Genomic DNA, 16,758 nt, shown 5'->3' with positions numbered 1-16,758 from the left:
GGAGGGAGCGAAAGGATGCCAGGTCCGCAGGGAGGCGAGTTTTCCTCCATTTCCGCTCGGCTGCCCGGAGCCCTGTTCTGTGAGCTCGCAATGAGTCGTCAAGCCACGGAGCGGGAGGGGAGGACCGAGCCGGCCTGGAAGATAGCGGACATAGAGAGTCAAAGGATGCAGAAAGGGAGGAGAGGAGGGTTGAGGAGGCAGAATCAGGAGATAGGTTGGAGAAGGTTTGAGCAGAGGGAAGAGATGATAGGATGGAAGAGGAGAGAGTAGCGGGAGAGAGAGAGCGAAGGAAATATGTATATATACTTTAAAAAAACTTTTTTTTAAATTGCCCGATTAATCGGTATCAGCTTTTTTTGGCCCGCCAATAAATCAGTATTGAAAAATCATAATCGGTCGACCTCTACTACTGGCTGTGTAGTTTATAGAGTGATGGGGATATTAAGACTGATTTTAACGTTTTTGAATTCAAATGACTTATATGGAGCTGCAGAGACCTTTAGGAAGTGCTAACTGGAGCTATAGATGCAGTTGCTTCCTGACAATACCTTATTCAACTTCAGTCACTGTATCGGCAGTTGTAAAATGCGATTTTAAACAATACATTTAGCATTGCTTTACTTTTTTACTGTAAAGCGATTTACAGTTCCAATATTTTCTTTGTGAGCGTTTTGCAAATACCACAGATTAATAAGCATTCCTCATGACCTGAGATAGAGCTTTTCACAGAATACATAGCCAGTGCTTTGTCTTGATGTTCCACAGGGCAAGTCAATCCTTTTGGAGTTCCAGTCTCTGCCCATGCTGGGAAGTTCTATGACACGTGAGTATAGCAAGTACCCTTATTATCTGTGCTCTGGGTAGAAGCTGCCCTAGGGCTCAAATCTTAAGCGGGGATATGAAAAACTGACCTGATAGTGTTTAGGGGCAAATTCATCCTACCTTTAATTAAGGTGGCAGCATGATGTGACTGTATGTGTGAGCATTGTGACTCCATTCTTTGTCTAGTATATATGCTGCACATAGATATAGAAAATGCACTCTAGACATGAAGATTAAACCCTGCCTTTCAGGTCTCCCAGAGATCACCTCTGCAGCAAGAGGAAAAATGACATTCTAGATTACACTTGCTGTGAGAAAGTACTACATGAAGGGGTGGGGTTGTCCTGCTGTGGAAACAGGGCCTTCAACCTCATCCAGGCTTCCTGTTGTAAAGGTGAGAGAGGAGACATGACTTTCTAGCAGTATCCCACTGTATCTATTCACTCAAATCTGGTAACTGGGTTGAAAACATTCTCAGCATCTCCCAAGTTTGAATTGGTATTGTGTGTGTTTATCTGTGATTCAACCGATGCAGGTCAGCTGACTCTTAATGTGAGCCAGCTGGTGTCAGATTGCTGTGGGTTTCAGGCCTATGACCCACTCAACCAGCTGTGCTGTGACTCTCAGATCCTAACCAGGACCCAACCCCATTCCAAGTGTTGTGGACAAGGTCAGTGGTGTCAGGTCTTGAGGCCTTTTCTGTCATCATTGGGAAGAATAACACAACTACATCAAAAGGCATACAAATAGGTGGTGTCATAGTGTGCATCTTAGACTTGGCTCACCCCATTGAGGTCTGTCTAGTCCGAAAGATTTTTGGGAGATATTTCCCAATTCTCTCATGCCGAGTCATTGTGACAACCCAATTTCCCGCCTGCACCCAGAGCTCGTACTAGGTACTTAAATTCGACACACTGAAATTGAAGTAGGAAAAGAATGAAAAAAATCTGACATTCTCAAGTTAGTACTTGAAAAGGTCATTTAATTCAAATTAGAAAACAGAATGATCAAATAGGTTGGTATGACAAATGTGGTATTGCGAATTAATTTCCAGACAGACAACCCAGTTTAATTTCCTCACGTGTTCCGCGGTCTGGCAGCGCACAATTGGCCACACGTCATCCAGGTTTGGCCGCCATTGTAAATAAGAATTTGTTCTTAACTGACTTGCCTAGTTAAATAAAAGGTTTTAAAAAAAGTGGAAAGGAAATACAAAAAGAGAGAAGCATTGAAGCAAGCGGGGAGAGGTTAGTAGTACAGTGGTCCCAAACTTGGGGTCCAGGACCCATGTGGGGTCTCCTAAAATTTAACTAGGGTCCCCTGAGAGAATCTTTCATCTTAAACACATTCATTTGTTTCTTCAAATGGGTATAGAAAACATTTTAGAGTCAACTAAGGGTGTGTTACACTGTCAGAATTCCCTTTGTCATGTGTTGGGACAGCCTGTGGGACCAAGCATTTTGCTAAAAATAAAGAATTTAAATAGACCATTTTATATCATCATCACGTACACTGAACAAAAATATAAATGCATCATGCAACTTTAAATATTTCTTAGTTACAGTTCATACAAGGGAATCAGTCAACATCCTCATCACTGACTTAGCACTCCTGTGTGTTGTAATTAAGTAGTGAAACACATTGATTAGAACTTGTAAGGTACTGATGAATAGTAAGTTAGTGGTGATATGTCATCTGGTGGCAACTAGAAACCACTGCATGATAGGAACTATTAAAAAGATAATTGAAAATACATACTAGTGCTCGAAAGTCCTTGAATTTCACTTGCCATCGTCTGTACATCTATGCTCACTTACTCCCCTTCACAATGACAAACTTGGGCACTTGATCAGATTATGTTTAAAGCACTCAATTGTTATTACCTGTCCCACAGACCTTTATGATGAAGACCACCAGCTTTGCTGTGGAAATGGCCAAGGAAGGAAGGTCCTGGCCAAAATGTCCGGTCATCACCGGTGTTGTGGAGAGCACCAGTTTGACCAGCGAAGCCACTGCTGCTGCTTTGATTCTGGACTACTAACCCTAGAGCCTCTCAATGCAAGCTGCTGTGCATCATCAGGGTCGAAAGTTTTTCAGCACAGGGCAATAGCTCCAAATCCTCCAAACTGGTAAGGTTGCCTTTGGCCTTCAACCATATACTGAACCTCATGTCTCACTTTCTTTATTCAAGTTAATGAAATGGTTAACAGTCAGGTTAAAATAATAATTTTGATGTCCTATAGCTAAAAGCAACAATGGGTGTGGCATCCGTTGCTTTATGCTTTTGGCCTAGGCATTGAATGGTCTGCCAACAGACATGGCGCCAGGATTCTTGCTCTCTCGGTGTTAAGGGGGAGCTTCACCCAATACGCGGGGTGCTAAGAGTTGATTTTCATGACGTCAGAGTTAAGGAAGTGTTTTCAATAAAAGCAGATATGACAGCACATTTGATATAAATGTAGCGGTCTTTATTACGTACCACAGGAGAACCAATAAAATGGACACCACGGCTGTCTTTTTGACTTATGTCGATCTGCAATAGTACTGTGAAAAGACAGGACAGGAACACATCAATCTCCAATGCACCATCTGACAAGTTGTTCCATATGTAACCGGTGGTGTACTGCACCGCGTTGTGGGGTTGATCGAGACTATAGACGTGAACTTCAGATCAGGTCGTTTTAATAAGCAGAATTCCCTCTGCATCCAAAAGAGCGTAACACATCTGTAGAGCACATGTTCTGCGAATGGTCGCCTCTTTCTACAACAGATGCACAATACAAGGGACTGGGATCATTCAAGGAGCTAGCCATCGTTCACACACACACAAATACCTTAGCTAGCTTCAGAATGTTGATATCCTAAAAAGTACAATTACAAGTGGATCTTAACAATACCATCCACTTATGAGTAACCTCTAAATACACAACAATATTCATGAACACACCGACTTTATGCTTAAAAGAATCAAACTTTTCTGAAGACAGAAAAAGTGTGCCTACCTCAGGGCATCAAAGTGATTTGAGCACTAAGGGCAAAACGTAAGTACACATTCCCCTACTCCCAGGCATGCATAATAACAAATCAACATGACAATATATGAAATTCACAGTACTGTAGCGACCCGCACAGACAGCTGTGTGTTATGTGTTAGGCTAGGAGGTGGTTGTGTTGTACTGACCAGTACCCGGTGTTCGCGGGGTCCGACCTGTCAATCAACCTGCTATCTGCCAATCACGGGAATGCCTGGAATGTTCTGATGCCGGGCATCCTGGTGGTTGGCGGAGTGGCGTGGAGGGGGGTTGGGCAGGGGGGTGGAGCATTGGAAGTTAAGACCAGGTTCAGCTTTTGTTCTCTCTCTCTTACGTCTGGGCTTCACAAGAGAAGGTCACGATTGGCTTGTGTCATCTATTTGGCGTGTGCTACGGCCCAAACAGTAGCCTGTGTAAAGTTGGTGTAATAAACCGTCAATTCGTAAACTCAAGCCTCTGTCTGGACAATTGTTCCTTTATGATCTAGTCGGGTCATTACATTGGTGTCAGAAGTAAAAACGTTGATACAAGTTAGCCAGCTAGCTAGCTGACTTATGTGGCCCACCGGCACAGACGGGGAAGCAAGGCTCCACTTCCCCCAGAAGCAGACGAGGGCAAGCGGATGGAGCCTGTTGTTGTGGTGGGCCGGACCTGTGTTGGGGACTTTTGTCATGTCCCTGTCACTGTGGAGGGGGTGCCCTGCTCCGCCCTGGTGGACACTGGGTCCACAGTAACCCTGGTGAGGCCAGATATTGTGCCAGGTTGGACTCAGTGTGAGCCTACAACTGTGCAGCTCCGCACAGTCACAGGTGAGCTGGCACCCATGAAAGGGAAGGGAATAATGACTCTGACAGTAGGGGGCAGGACTGTGCGTCATCCTGTGTGGGTGGCGGCTGTGCAGGACCCTTGTATCCTGGGGTTGGACTTTCTTAGGAGCACAGGCTGCCAGTTAGACCTAAATAGGGGCACACTGAGCTTCCAGGGAGGGACGGAAGTCACCATGGCCCCCCCCTAATGTCACATTCACTCAACCCAACAAACCCTTTACTCCAACAGTTAAAGCAGCAGAGACTCATGGCTGCGCTCCCTCCCCCACAGCTGTGTGTGACTTTTCCCCAGTCCCCCTGTCACCTACGGCGGTGTGTTACATTCCCCCAGCTACCTCCATGACACAGCCCTCTGTGAGCCCGGGTCGCACCCCCCCCAGCCCAGCTACCCCAGATGGGAGAGGAGAGGACACTGTCTGCAGTGAGGGAGATATGGGGGAGGAACTGTGTTGGTCTTGACCCTGAGCAGCAGGAACGGTTGTGGCAGTTGCTGTTTGAATTCAGAGACAGCTTTGCGTTGAGTGAGGAAGAGGTGGGTCAGACTCATCTGGTGCAGCATGAGATCGACACAGGTGATGCTCGACCCATCAAGATGCGTCCCCGCCGTATCCCGCTGGCACGCCAGGAGGCGGCAGACAAGGCTGTGTTGGAGATGCAGCGGGCAGACTTCATTGAGCCCTCAGACAGCCCCAGGCGGCTGAATGAGGTAACCAGGAAGGACTCATACCCCATACCACGTATCGATGAGTCGCTGGACCTGGTTAGGGGGTCCTCCTGGTTCTCCTCACTAGACCTCCGCAGTGGCTACTGGCAGGTGCCCCTCTCCCCAGAGGCCAGAGCCAAAACTGCGTTCTCCACTAACAGAGGACACTGGCAGTTCAAGGTCCTGTGCTTTGGCCTGTGCAACGCTCCAGCTACTTTTGAGCGTTTGATGGACAGGGTGCTGGATGGCATCCCCCGACAGCAGTGTCTGGTATACCTCGATGACATCCTGGCCCATGGCAGCTCCTTCCAGTCAGCCCTGGGGGCGCTACGGCGTGTGCTGGAGAGGGTGGCTGCCGCAGGTCTGAAGCTCCACCCCGAGAAGTGCCACTTCATGAGGAGAGAGGTGTCCTTCTTGGGCCACCGAGTGGGGAAGGAGGGGATCAGCACCATGGAGGACAAGGTAGGGGCTGTCAGAGACTGGCCCACCCCCACCGACCAGCGTCAGCTGAAGAGCTTCCTGGGCCTGGCCTCGTACTACAGGAGGTTTGTACGGGGCTTCTGAAGCGTTGCTGCTCCACTGAACTGCCTGCTGCCGAAGGACAAGGCTTTCACTTGGACAGTGGAGTGTGAGGAGGCGTTCAACACCCTCAAACGTGCACTGATCGAGGCCCCCGTGCTCGCCCCCCCTGACCTCACCTTGCCCTTTATCCTGGACACAGACGCGAGCAATGTGGGCATGGATGGGGTGCTGGCCCAGGTGGGGCCAGAGGGGGAGAGAGTGGTGGCGTACTTCAGCAAAACATTTGACAAACACGAGCGCCGCTACTGTGTCATCCGGCGGGAGCTCTTGGCTGTTGTGGCTTCCGTCAAACACTTCAAGTACTACCTGGGTGGTCTGCCCTTTACTGTAAGGACTGACCACTCTGCTCTCCAGTGGCTCATGTCTTTCAGAGAGCCAGAGGGGCAGGTGGCACGCTGGTTGGAGGAGCTTCAGCCGTATGACTTCACGGTGGTGCACAGGGCAGGGGCACGCCACTCCAACGCCGACGCCATGTCCCGTCGGCCCTGTACTGCAGACGGCTGCCGCCACTGTGAACGGAGAGAGGGACGGGAGAGAGAGCTGCGGGCAGAGGAGGGTGTCTGTGCCACAGTGTGTCGGGCGAGCGGGCCTGTCTGCTGTGAGCTGCAGACTGTCGACGTGGCTGAATGGCGGCAGCAGCAGGGACGGGACACAGACCTACAGCCAGTGCTACAGTGGGTAGAGGCGCAGGTGAGGCCACCATGGGAAGAGGTGACAGCGCTCTCACTCGCGACCAAAGGGTTGTGGTCGAAGTTTGAGAGACTGCGGCTGGCTGATGGCGTGCTACAGCGGGCATGGAAGGAGTCAGCTACGGGAGAGGAGAGGTGGCAGGTGGTGGTCCCAAAAGCATTGCGGGAGGCTGTGCTCCAGAGTACTCATGGGGGGGTGGGGACTGGACACTTTGGGGTCACAAAAACACTGCGCCGTCTCCTTCAGGGCTTCTACTGGGGGCAGCACAAGAGGGATGTGGAGGACTTTTGTCGCCGCTGTGACAACTGCACAGCGAGAAAGGGCCCCCCCAGGCCGCTCTCATGCTCAGCTCCAACAGTTCCCAGTGGGGGCTCTCATGGAGAGGGTGGGAGTGGATGTAGTTGGGCCGTTCCCCACCACAGACAGTGGAAACCGCTGGGTGCTCACGGCCATGGACTATTTCACAAAATGGCCCGAGGCCTATGCTCTGCCTGACCAGGAGGCAGAGACCATCGTCGACGCCCTGACAGCGGGGATGTTCAGCAGGTTTGGAGCTGCAGAGTCCATCCACAGCGACCAAGGCAGAAACTTTGAGTCCCGTGTGTTTGCCACCATGTGTGAGAGGCTGGGTATGCACAAGACCCGCACTACTCCTCTCCATCCTCAAAGTGATGGCCTTGTGGAGCGCTTCAACAAAACGCTTGGACAGCAGCTGGCCATCGTCTCTTCCAAACACCAGCGTGACTGGGACAAGCACCTGCCTATGGTCCTCATGGCATGCTGCTCCGCTGTCCAAGACTCCACTTCCTGCACGCCTGCCCTCCTCATGCTGGGGAGAGATCCGCACCCCTGCGGAGATGGCGTTTGGTCGGCCCCTGGATAGCCCTCATGTTCCTCCGGGGCCGGAGTATGCCCGGAGACTCCAGGACCGCCTGGAGACAGCCCACACCTTCGCCAGAGAGCAGCTGGTGAATGCAGGTGTGAGGCAGAAAAGGAACTATGACGTGCACACCCGGGGAAGGCACTTTGTGGCTGGGGAGCTGGTCTGGGTCTACAGCCCCTAAGGAAAAAAAGGCAGATGCCCCAAGTTGGACAGTCACTGGGTGGGACCCTGCAGTGTCCTGGAGAGGGTAGGGGAGGTTGTGTACCGGGTGCAGCTTCCTCCCAGGGGGAGAAAGGTGGCACTGCACCGGGACAGGTTAGCCCCATATAGAGGGGCCTCTTCTCGCCAAACCCCAGGAACCCCCACAATTCCCCTCTCTGGCAATGACATTCTCCAGGCACCCACCCTCAGGTGCCGCAGACAAGGCTCCAGACAGCCCACTCCCCCTGTCTCCCCCCCCCTGTGTCACCGCGTGGTTCCCCAGAGCCACGGACTGTATTACCCGTTCCCGCTTCCTTGTCACCCATATCCCTGCCTTCATCCCCTGGGTCCCAGAGGGGCACTCTGCGACCATCACGACCACGCAGGCAAAGGAGACCTCCGGGTCGCTTCAGAGACTTTGTTTGTTCCCTCGGGGACGAGGGACTTTGTGGTGGGGGGGCTGTGTAGCGACCCGCACAGACAGTGTGTTATGTGTTAGGCTAGGAGGTGGTTGTGTTGTACTGACCAGTACCCGGTGTTCGCGGGGTCCGACCTGTCAATCAACCTGCTATCTGCCAATCACGGGAATGCCTGGAATGTTCTGATGCCGGGCATCCTGGTGGTTGGCGGAGTGGCGTGGAGGGGGGTTGGGCAGGGGGGGTGGAGCATTGGAAGTTAAGACCAGGTTCAGCTTTTGTTCTCTCTCTCTTACGTCTGGGCTTCACAAGAGAAGGTCACGATTGGCTTGTGTGATCTATTTGGCGTGTGCTACGGCCCAAACAGTAGCCTGTGTAAAGTTGGTGTAATAAACCGTCAATTCGTAAACTCAAGCCTCTGTCTGGACAATTGTTCCTTTATGATCTAGTCGGGTCATTACAGTACTTTAACAGCTGTTACATACAGGAGCACGGAGAAAGGTAAAACACATATCCTGTCTCACATCCCCTATACATTGCTCAGTGCTTTCAGTGTTGACAGTACCAAAATACAACACTGCAAAAACAAGCTACAAAGTGATATCTTCTGTCCCATTCAGACCTTAATAGGCACAAAACTACACCTCCCAGAATGCAGCACCAGCTCAGCTAACCGTCTGCGTCACAGAAAGGCATGCTAGCTAGCCCTAGCAACACTTTTTAGCGCTAAAATATATTAACAATAAAACACTAAAAGTCACATGTTTCAATAGTCTCACACTCCCTTATAACAATATCCACAGCATTAACCTTGGGATGTTTTATTTCACGTTATGGACGCCTAGAAAGGAGGTAACTGTTATGGGTGTAAAATGGCACAGTGATGCCATCTGTTGGTAAATGTTCATTACTGCAACTCTTGTGTTTTACCGGGGTGCTTGAGATACCCGGATGCGTTGTCATGTACTGAACAAGACTGGTTACTCGCGTCAATGCTTCCGTCTCGTCATTTAACATTCAAACAGTAACTGCAACATACCTTTGTTTTCTCAGACGGAGGAGAACAGGAGCTACGAGTAGTACCATGGTGTTAGTAGGTGACGCAAGCACCCAGACGGAATGTAATGTATTTTATGAAACAAAACCCGAAGATGTTATCATTCAGCTACTGTAGCTGCTTACCTAACGTCAACGAGTAGCACCAGTAGAGCAACAATAAAAAAATCACACCAAAAGTAAAGTTCCTGGCGATCATAGCGATCTGACTTTTGTCTGAACTTGGAATATTCCTGTTCGCGGGCTTTAGCCACTGACCCCCAACCTGGTTGTTCGGTTCCGCGTATTATTCGAATAATTTGAAGTTTGATGGAATAAACGTTTTAACTCTCCTACATAAATATATCGTTTCCAATTGAATTTGGCCAAAGAATTTACCAAATAGCTATAAGCCTAATACAAGTGACCACAAGGCAATGACAAACACCTATTTCATGTGCAAAGGCAAGGTCTTTCGGCAATAACAATACATCCAAAATTCGACAACAAGTGCATAATCAAACTGTGCATTGGTAATAATGTTTCGGATGAAAGGGTTATCACAACGTCGGAAATTAAATGAATAATGTTCAAAGTGCAGCCACAAAGAGAAGTGCAATGCATTTAGCCTATGCATGTTTGTTTTTTTAACCTTAATTTAACTAGGCAAGTCGGTTAAGAACGCATTCTTATTTTTGACGGCCTAGGAACAGTTTACCTTGTCAGCTCGGGGATTCGATATGCCTGTAAACTGCACACTTGTAAAACGAACTGGCTATCACAATCTTAGTGATTATATTTCTATGCAAACAACTTGTAGGCCGACGATATACACGCACATCCTGGTGTGCATTGGTTATAATGTTACGGATTAACATTAAATGTCTATCACATCAGACATGAATGGAATAATATCCACAGTGCAACCGCAACGAGAAGTACATTTACGCTATGCCTGTCCACTGTGCACACGGTGTAAAACGAGATGGCTGTCACAATCTTATCGATTAGATTTCTATTGCAAAAATACTTTTAGGCCGAGAATATGCATGCGACTTCTTGTTCCATCCAGATCAGCGCGATCGAGTCATGTTCCCACCACCAGACAGGTGCGCTCTGTCAATAAATAGGCCCTTCAGTTACTCATCAACTGGTGTTCTATAGGACATGAGTGTTGGGGTCCAGTGCAAATTACACTATCTTCTGGATATCCAGTGCCTTGGTTATTTCTGCGTGTATTTATTTATGTATTTATTTATTTAACCTTTAACCAGGTAGGCAAGTTGAGAACAAGTTCTCATTTACAATTGCGACCTGGCCAAGATAAAGCAAAGCAGTTCGACAGATACAACGACAGAGTTACACATGGAGTAAAACAAACATACATTCAATAATACAGTATAAACAAGTCTATATACAATGTGAGCAAATTAGGTGAGAAGGGAGGTAAAGGCTAAAAAGGCCATGGTGGCAAAGTAAATATAATATAGCAAGTAAAACACTGGAATGGTAGTTTTGCAATGGAAGAATGTGCAAAGTAGAAATAAAAATGGGGTGCAAAGTAGAAATAAAAATAATGGGGTGCAAAGGAGCAAAATTAATTAATTAATTAAATACAGTTGGGAAAGAGGTAGTTGTTTGGGCTAAATTATAGGTGGGCTATGTACAGGTGCAGTAATCTGTAAGATGCTCTGACAGTTGGTGCTTAAAGCTAGTGAGGGAGATAAGTGTTTCCAGTTTCAGAGATTTTTGTAGTTCGTTCCAGTCATTGGCAGCAGAGAACTGGAAGGAGAGGCGGCCAAAGAAAGAATTGGTTTTGGGGGTGACTAGAGAGATATACCTGCTGGAGCGTGTGCTACAGGTGGGAGATGCTATGGTGACCAGCGAGCTGAGATAAGGGGGGACTTTACCTAGCAGGGTCTTGTAGATGACATGGAGCCAGTGGGTTTGGCGACAAGTATGAAGCGAGGGCCAGCCAACGAGAGCGTACAGGTCGCAATGGTGGGTAGTATATGGGGCTTTGGTGACAAAACGGATTGCACTGTGATAGACTGCATCCAATTTGTTGAGTAGGGTATTGGAGGCTATTTTGTAAATGACATCGCCAAAGTCGAGGATTGGTAGGATGGTCAGTTTTACAAGGGTATGTTTGGCAGCATGAGTGAAGGATGCTTTGTTGCGAAATAGGAAGCCAATTCTAGATTTAACTTTGGATTGGAGATGTTTGATATGGGTCTGGAAGGAGAGTTTACAGTCTAACCAGACACCTAAGTATTTGTAGTTGTCCACGTATTCTAAGTCATAGCCGTCCAGAGTAGTGATGTTGGACAGGCGGGTAGGTGCAGATAGCGATCGGTTGAAGAGCATGCATTTAGTTTTACTTGTATTTAAGAGCAATTGGAGGCGACGGAAGGAGAGTTGTATGGAATTGAAGCTTGCCTGGAGGGTTGTTAACACAGTGTCCAAAGAAGGGCCGGAAGTATACAGAATTGTGTCGTCTGCGTAGAGGTGGATCAGAGACTCACCAGCAGCAAGAGCGACCTCATTGATGTATACAGAGAAGAGAGTCGGTCCAAGAATTGAACCCTGTGGCACCCCCATAGAGACTGCCGGAGGTCCGGACAGCAGACCCTCCGATTTGACACACTGAACTCTATCAGAGAAGTAGTTGGTGAACCAGGCGAGGCAATCATGAGTCTGCCGATGAGGATGTGGTGGTTGACAGGTCGAAAGCCTTGGCCAGATCAATGAATACGGCTGCACAGTAATGTTTCTTATCGATGGCGGTTAAGATATCGTTTAGGACCTTGAGCGTGGCTGAGGTGCACCCATGACCAGCTCTGAAACCAGATTGCATAGCAGAGAAGGTATGGTGAGATTCAAAATGGTCGGTAATCTGTTTGTTGACTTGGCTTTCGAAGACCTTAGAAAGGCATGGTAGGATAGATATAGGTCTGTAGCAGTTTGGGTCAAGAGTGTCCCCCCCTTTGAAGAGGGGGATGACCGCAGCTGCTTTCCAATCTTTGGGAATCTCAGACGACACGAAAGAGAGGTTGAACAGGCTAGTAGGGGTGGCAACAATTTCGGCAGATCATTTTAGAAAGAAAGGGTCCAGATTGTCTAGCCCGGCTGATTTGTAGGGGGTCCAGATTTTTCAGCTCTTTCAGAACATCAGCTGAATGGATTTGGGAGAAGGAGAAATGGTGAAGGCTTGGGTGGGTTGCTGTTGGGGGTGCAGTGCTGTTGACCGGGGTAGGAGTAGCCAGGTGGAAAGCATGGCCAGCCGTAGAAAAATGCTTATCGAAATTCTCAATTATGGTGGATTTATCAGTGGTGACAGTGTTTCCTATCTTCAGTACAGTGGGCAGCTGGGAGGAGGTGTTCTTATTCTCCATAGACTTTACAGTGTCCCAGAACTTTTTTGAGTTAGTGTTGCAGGAAGCAAATTTCTGCTTGAAAAAGCTAGCCTTGGCTTTTCTAACTGCCCGTGTATAACGGTTTCTAGCTTCCCTGAACAGCTGCATATCACGGGGGCTGTTCGATGCTAATGCAGAACGCTATAGGATGTTTTTGTGTTGGTTAAGGGCAGTCAGGTCTGGGGAGAACCAAGGGCTATATCTGTTCCTGGTTCTAAATTTCTTGAATGGGGCATGTTTATTTAAGATGGTTAGGAAGGCATTTTTAAAAAATATCCAGGCATCCTCTACTGACGGGATGAGATCAATATCCTTCCAGGATACCCCGGCCAGGTCGATTAGAAAGGCTTGTTCGCTGAAGTGTTTCAGGGAGCGTTTTACAGTGATGAGTGGAGGTCGTTTGACCGCTGACCCATTACGGATGCAGGCAATGAGGCAGTGATCGCTGAGATCTTGGTTGAAGACAGCAGATGTGTATTTAGAGGGGAAGTTGGTTAGGATGATATCTATGAGGGTGCCCGTGTTTAAGGCTTTGGGGGGGTACCTGGTAGGTTCATTGATAATTTGTGTGAGATTGAGGGCATCAAGTTTAGATTGTAGGATGGCTGGGGTGTAAGCATGTTCCAGTTTAGGTTGCCTAGCAACACAAGCTCTGAAGATAGATGGGGGGCAATCAGTTTGCCATTATGTTTCTTAGGTAGTTTTTTACACGCCGCATTCAGGAAAAACTGCGCACACATGTAGAGTTTACTGGCAGTGTGACAGATATACGTAAAGTAATCCTCATACCACCTACGATTGATGTTGCGATCCTGCTGTCCAACTTTTGTGGCTGAATAACGCTTAAGAGGGCGCCTTGGTTCTTCAACAGGTGACTGGCTTAAATCAGAGGGTCGGTGGCTGTGCCAACACTCATCTCCCGTCGATGACAGGGTCTGGATTGTCATTTACTACCCGTACTCTTCTCTTGATCAGAAAAAGGTCCATCGCAACGGAGCGAGATAGTGAGCTAACTTCTAGCTAGTCGATTTACGTACCCCTCTAGGAAGAGTGATCACAACACCCTGCTACAACTCAACTCCCCGTGGAGTGGAAGAGGTATGGGACTGTAGGTGCGAGTAAGGATGACAAAGGCCGAGAATTTGCCGTTTACTGGGAATTTATTCCGTCACACGGTAATTTTGGGGAAAAGGGGCTGAACGGAACCAAATGTCAAAGCCCCCTCTCCTACCTTACCATCTTAGCACCACCTGGTGCGCTAACCAAAACACAGGGGGTGGTCTGCCCAGGTCTTCTTACCTAGTATGTGTAGACAGTAAATACCACGGCATTTGTATGCCCGCAGGCCTCTTGCCTAAGCACTCCCTAGGTGCCTTCCCCTTCCACCCTGGGAACAAATTAAACAGAAGAGTACAAACAAGTTCAATAATCAAAACAGTCCGTTGGACATAAACATACCACCGCAGGACCGCTACAAAATACATCACAAAACCTTGTCTCAGCGAAAACCAACATAGGACATACTCATCATCTTTCTGAGAAACAACCAAACCAGGATATAACCCTCAACTCTCTACAGCGCAACAGAAGACTGGCTGATATAGCTGGAGAAGGAGTCTAATGGGATACAAGTGTATCCTGACGAGGGGGCGGGGTCAGCTCCAATCTGCAATGGGGCTGACCAATCAGCTGCTTAGGGGAATCCAGGAAGCAATTTCCAAAAATACACACATACAAATACACAAACCACAAGACAGAAACTGGGGATCATAACACTCACATAATGTAGCCTAACTGCGCGAACATGCCAGGGATCGGATTGGGAACAGAATGGCTGGTTATTAACTCTTACATATGTATTTTTATTTAAAAAATAATAATACTAAAACGCTTAACCGGGCTATGCAGATTTGTGACGTTGCTATAGCACCCCTTAGCCCCGGTGTAGCGCCGTGCCTGGCCAGCACCCAAATTGACACTGTGATTATTAAAGTGGGCACTTTAATTGTAAACCTTTGTCTGTAGAACAAGAGTGGTGGAATAGTTAGAAACATGACGGCGGATTATGTTTTTTAACATGATTTTTTAAAACTATTATGTCGTTTGGTAAAACTTGTATGTGTATTTGTGTACATTATGTTTGTTTATGTGTCTTTATGTGCATGTGTTTGTATTGCATCTAAGTGTGTCTCTCTCTCTCTCGCTCTCCACATGCCTCCAGTATGCCTGGGGAGAAGCCTTATGGTCTAGGTGCCTGTTTCAACCCAACAACAGAGTGTTGCTGTGTGAACCCTACATCTCACCAGGGTCAAAGCTACTCTCATGACCAGACCTGCTGTGAGGGAACACTATGCCACACCCCATGTAAGACAGCACAAGGTGCCCTGCTAGTGTTTGTGTGTTTCAGAGGAGGCTGGTGGGACGAGCTATAGGAGGACAGGCTCATTGTAATGGCTGGAATGGAATAAATGGAACTGTATCAAACACATCAAATATATACAAAAACCAAATGTTTGACTCCGCTCCATCTATTCAATTCCAGCCGATACAATGAGACAGTCCTCCTATAGTTTCTCCCACCAGCCTCCTTTGGTGTGTATGTACACTGAGTGTACAAAACATTAGAAACACTTGCTGTTTCCATGAGACTGACCAGGTGAAAGCTATATTCCCTTATTGATGTCACTTGTTAAATCCACTTCAGACAGTGTAGATAAAGGGGAGGAGACAGGTTAAAACCTCTGAGATGTCAAGTCCCTCGTTTAGGGGACCTGCGTGGTTCTGGTATTGGTTCCGACTGACAGGATGTGAAATCGGAAACCACTTGAAGCTGGGATGTCCCTCCTATCATTTCATTCTGTCTTCAGACTGTCCGTCAACTCCTGTCTAAACCCTACGTCACTGACAAAGCACATGCTGCAATCCTTATATCGTAGCGCAGCAGTAGAGAGTGGTTTCAGAGATGAATTCATATCCATCTGTGGCGTGTATTCATGGATGCCAAGGGAAGCCAGGCTTCCCCAAAATTGTTTACTGGTAAATATTTATCTTTAGTCTCTCTGTGTTTCATAATTTTCCTTAACCCTTGTGTTGTCTTAAGGGTCAAAAATGACCCGCCACTATGTTTAACAGCAGAGAAAACCCCCTAAATGACATTTTTTCAACTTGAAATTTAATTACTTTTCCTAGAGTGACCCTAACAGCAGTTCTCTCTCTGTGGATCTAACTCCAAGAAGTTCTGGAAAACGGTTAAAGACCTGGAGAATAAGCCTTTCTCCTCACAGCTGCCCATGTCCCTTATAGTTTATGATGTGGTTGTTACTGACAAGAAGCACAACGGCTGAGCTCTTTAATCACCACTTCAATAAGTCATGATTCCTATTTGACTTAGCCATGCCTCGTTGCCCGTCCAACATTTCCTCATCTCCCACCCCTTCTAATGCAACTAGCCCTGATGCTCCTCCCTCTTTTTCCCCTGCCCCTCTACAAAGTTTCTCCCTGCAGGCGGTCACTGAGTCTGAGCTCCTTAAACTTGACCCCCCAAAAACATCTGGGTCAGATTGTTTAGACCCTTTCTTCTTTAATGTTGCTGCCCCTATAATTGCCAAGCCTATCTCTGACCTCTCTCCTCTCTGGGGAGGTTCCCATTGCTTGGAAGGCAGCCACAGTTAGTCCTTTATTTAAAGGGGGAGATCAAGCTGATCCTAACTGTTATAGGCCTATTTCTATTTTGCCCTGTTTATCAAAAGTTTTGAAAAACCTGGCAATAATCAACTGACTGGCTTTTTTGATGTCTATAGTTTTCTCTCTGGTATGCAATCTGGTTACCGCTCAGGTTATGGATGTGTCACTGCAATGTTAAAGGTCCTCAATGATGTCACCCTTACCCTTGATTCTAAGCAATTTGTGCTGCTATTTTTATTGACTTGGCCAAAGCATTTGATATGGTAGACCATTCCATTCTTGTGGGCCGGCTAAGGAGTATTGGTGTCTCTGAGGGGTCTTTGGCCTGGTTTTCTAACTACCTCTCTCAAAGAGTGCAGTCTATGAAGTCAGAACATCTGCTGTCTCAGCCATTGCCTGTCATCAAGGGTGTACCCCAAGGCTCGATCCTAGGCCCCACGCTCTTCTCAATTTACATAAACAACATA

General features: G+C 47.6%; 1 long non-coding RNA gene across 1 annotated transcript; it reads left to right on the top strand.

Moving 5' to 3' along the window:
- Positions 1 to 742: 742 nt before the first annotated feature.
- Positions 743 to 14,964, top strand: LOC123992423. The gene is made up of 5 exons (XR_006831243.1): positions 743 to 823; positions 1,074 to 1,216; positions 1,358 to 1,492; positions 2,717 to 2,951; positions 14,829 to 14,964. It is a non-coding gene; the product is annotated as an uncharacterized LOC123992423 (long non-coding RNA).
- The last annotated feature ends 1,794 nt before the right edge of the window (positions 14,965 to 16,758 follow it).

The sequence above is a fragment of the Oncorhynchus gorbuscha genome, linkage group LG13 (genome assembly GCF_021184085.1).
Source record: "Oncorhynchus gorbuscha isolate QuinsamMale2020 ecotype Even-year linkage group LG13, OgorEven_v1.0, whole genome shotgun sequence".
Classification (NCBI taxonomy): domain Eukaryota; kingdom Metazoa; phylum Chordata; class Actinopteri; order Salmoniformes; family Salmonidae; genus Oncorhynchus; species Oncorhynchus gorbuscha.
Note: the sequence above shows the minus strand (reverse complement) of the source record. Positions and strands in the feature narration are given on the sequence as shown.